This window comes from Mustela nigripes, chromosome 4 (genome assembly GCF_022355385.1).
Source record: "Mustela nigripes isolate SB6536 chromosome 4, MUSNIG.SB6536, whole genome shotgun sequence".
Classification (NCBI taxonomy): domain Eukaryota; kingdom Metazoa; phylum Chordata; class Mammalia; order Carnivora; family Mustelidae; genus Mustela; species Mustela nigripes.
The window spans coordinates 153,668,395-153,672,417 of NC_081560.1; the positions used below are offsets into that span (position 1 = coordinate 153,668,395).

A 4,023-nucleotide genomic window follows, 5' to 3' on the forward strand; every position below is an offset into this window, starting at 1 on the left:
AATTATACAGATGGATTTTCAAATCACCAATTGACCTTGCCTTCCTGGAATATCTTACTTGGTCATGATGTATTATTTTTTTATATTATTGGATTTAATGTGCTAAAATTTTGTTTGGCTATTTTTATTTTTTGTATCGGTTTTCTTAGGGATATAGGTCTACAGTTTTCTTATAAAGTCTGTCTGGTTTTGCTGTCAGGGCAATGCTAACCAATCTCTCAGGATGGGTTGAAAAGTATTTCCTCTTACAATTTTCTGGAAGAGTTATATAAGATTGGAATTATTTCTTTCTTAAATGTTAGCTAATGAAACCATATGGGCCTGGAATTTTCTTTGTGGGAATATTTTAAAGTATAAATTTACTTTAAAAATAGATATAAAGATTTTTCAGATCATTTGTTTACTTTTTAGTGAACACTGATAATGGCTTTCATGGAATTTGTACATTTTATTTTACTTGTTAACTATGCTGGTCTCAAGTTTTCTACAATACGCTCTTTTTTCTTTTTAACAGCTGTGGAATCTATAATTTCTTTTTAATTATTATTTTTTATTAACATATAATATATTATTAGCCCCAGGGATACAGGTCTGTGAATTGCCAGGTTTACACACTTCACAGTACTCACCATAACACATACCCTCCCCAATGTCCATAACCCCACCACCCTCTCTCCAGCAACTCTCAATTTGTTTTGTGAGATTAAGAGTCTCTAATGGTTTGTCTCCCTCCCGATCCCATCTTGTTTCATTTATTCTTTTCCTACCCCCCAAATCCCCCACTTTGCCTCTCAACTTCCTCATATCAGGGAGATCATATGATAGTTGTCTTTCTCCGATTGACTTAGTTCGCTAAGCATAATACCCTCTAGTTCCATCCACGTCATCGCAAATGGGAAGATTTCATTTCTTTTGATGGCTGCATGTATATATATACCACATCTTCTTTATCCATTCATCTATTGATGAACATCTAGGTTCTTTCCATAGTTTGGCTATTGTGGACATTGCTGTTATAAACATTTGGGTGCATGTGCCCCTTCGGATTACTACATTTGTATCTTTAGGGTAAATACCCAGTAGTGTAATTGCTGGGTCAACTTTTTGAGGAACCTCCATGCTGTTTTCCAGAGTGGTTGCACCACCTTGCCTTCTCACCAACAGTGTAGGAGGGTTCCCCTTTCTCCGCTTCCTCGCCAGCATCTGTCATTTCCTGACTTGTTAATTTTAGCCATTCTGACTGGTGTGAGGTGGTATCTCATTGTGGTTTTGATTTGTATTTCCCTGATGCCAAGTGATATGGAGCACTTTTTCATGTGTCTGTTGGCCATAGCTGTAGAATCTATAATTATATCAAATCTACCACTCCTAACATTAGTAGTTTGAGTTCTTCTTTCCTATTTTGTGAGCAGTCTGACCAAGGGCTTATCAATTTAATTGATCTTATTTATTATTTATTTGTTTATTTATTTATATGTTTTTTAAAGTCTTTATTTATTTGACATAACAGGAGAAGGAATACAAGCAGGGGGAGAGGGAAAGGAAAAGGCAGGCTTCTGGCTAAGCAGGGAGCCTGGTGTGGGGCTCCATCCCAGGGCCCTGGGATCCTGACCTGAGCTGAAGGTAGACGCTTTATGACTGAGCCACCCAGGCACCTCTGATCTTTTTTTGTTTTGTTTTTTAACCCTCCAGCTTTTTAATTTCACTGATTTTTTTCTCTTGTTCTTCTACTTTGTATTTTTTGATTTATGCCCTAATCTTTTTTCTTTGTTTCTCCTGCTTACTCTGGGTGTTATTTATTCTCTTTTATTTTTTTAAGATGGAAGCTGATAATCATAGATTTGAGATTTTCCCTGCTTTCAAACCAAGTTAGTGCTGTAACGTCCTTCTAAGTATTGCTTGATCCCTGTCCTACCAGTTTTGATGAGTCATATTTTGGCACTCAATCCATTGCTTGGGTTTTCCCATTATGATGGATAATTTCCCTGCAGCCTTGCATGTGTGGCCATTTTTTATTGATTGCTGGGCACTGTTACTTTTTATCCTTGTGTGCTGGCTATTTTTGTTTTCTTGCTTTTTTTTTTTTAAGCTTCCTCCTGGGATATGATTAAGTTTACTTAGAAACAGTTTGGCCCTTTCAGGTCATGCCTTTAAATTTCTTAGGGCGGTTGTGGGGGGTGGGGTGTTGGGAGTTGGAGCTTTGTTTACTCTAGGGGTAATCATTTCCTACTCCTGAAGCAAGATTCCACCTAATGCCTCATGGTTTGCAAAGTTTTCATTCTGGCTTGTGGGAAGAGACCCTGTTCTGATCCTGTGTGAATGCTGGGTACCCCTCCCTCCACTGTGGACAGGTGGTTCTTTCCTAGTCTTTGGTAGTTTCTCCATACACACATGCTGATGGGTACTTTGCTACATACTTAAAGAGGACCCTTTCTCTGGAGTTCTCTGGAGTTTCGCGAGCTTGTGCGTCATCCTGACCCAGGGCCATGCTAATCTTCTCTGTATCACTCCAAGTTTAGTGCATGTGCTGCGGAAGCAAGCGCCGGATTTCTCTGGAGTTCTCTCTTTGCTCAGCTCTGTCTTGCTCCAGGTCCTCAGGAATTGTCTCGGTATCTTTGGACGCTGGCTTTGTCTCCTCCAGTCATGGAGTCTGCAAGCTGTGCCAGGGTCCCCTCCCTCTACCCTGGAAATTCTCTGGTCAGTGAGCTGGGCAATCATGGGGATCATTTGTTTCCTCTCTCCCTGTACTTCGTGTCTGATGTGCCCTGTGCTGAAAACTGCTCTTTAGGATATTTGGTCAGTCCTGCCCAATCCCCATCCCCACCCCCAGGGGTTCTTGTGAGAGGGGGGGAGGAGGAGGGTAAGTCTGGTCCTTTGTTACTCCATCTTGGCCATTTAAACCTCATAAACATCTCACAGGAGGTAGGGACTAGTTTTACCCCTCACTTTACAAATAAGAACTTCTGCAGGGCTGTTTTCAATAACTTCCCAAGGTCACCTGCTCAAAAGTGGCAGTGTCTGTTAAAGAGCCCAGCATTGGAGCCTGCTCTGGGTGCCGGCGCTCCCACGGCAGGGAGACAGTACCACCAGTGCCTGCTAGAGGGCGGCAGAGGTCCAGGATTGTTCTGGTGAATCTGGCGGCTTTTATTCCCCGCTGTGGCTTCTTTCACTTGATCCTTGTTCTTGGCTCCTGTCCTGTTGCTGCTTTCGTGTCCACTCCTAGTGATTTCTCAGCTCTAAGCTCTGCTCCTTCAGCTTTGCTTCTTGGATGGTGGGCTGAGATGCAGCCTCCGAAACACCCTCCCTGGGAACAGGGAGTGTCGGGGTGGGAGGGAGGGCAAGTTAGGAGCCCTGGGCAAGGGGGCCAACCACAGACGGCAGCTGGTGTGGAAAAGTTGATTTCCCGCTGCCCTCCAGTGTCATTTATACAAAATCGTGTAGGGTTTTAAAGCATGTTTGCAGGTTTTCACAAGCTAAAAGCTGGTCATAGCTTCAACGGGGCTTGGCCGTCCAGTGGAACCCCACCTACCCCCCACTCCCCACCCATGTGGGACTGTGGGACTGTTCCTCCACTTATTAAAAAAAAAAAAAAAAAGTTGCTTTCCATGACCTTGATGAAATATATAAAGATATTTAAATGCTGTCAGCTCAGTCTTTAAGTGTGCTGTTCAAGAAACTGATATCAATTGGTTACTCTTGGTGAAAGTCCTGGAACTAAAATAAGCCATCCTCTGAGTCTTGACATCTGGAGTGGTCTCCTTCCTGGCATGCTTTTTCTCCCGGCACAAATACAATCCTAGGGCCAAAGGAGGCAGGAGTTACCAGAAACCTTAACAGAATGCAGCTGCACGGAGACCACGAAACCCCTCTGTATGTTCACACCTCCTGGATGTGGGCTCCCAGCGGGCTCACCTTTTTACCCCACAGAGCCTACCCAGCTCAGAGTTCGTGCCAATATGCATTCTTGAGCCGACTTTAGGGATTTGAGCTGCATATATTCTTTCCCTATATCAGGCATCATGA

At 43.0% G+C, this 4,023-nt stretch overlaps 1 non-coding gene across 1 annotated transcript; it reads right to left on the reverse strand.

Moving 5' to 3' along the window:
* Window positions 1-2,437: 2,437 nt before the first annotated feature.
* LOC132017038 (U6 spliceosomal RNA) lies at window positions 2,438-2,539 on the reverse strand. Its single transcript, XR_009404122.1, has one exon. It is a non-coding gene; the product is annotated as a U6 spliceosomal RNA (small nuclear RNA).
* Window positions 2,540-4,023: the final 1,484 nt, after the last annotated feature.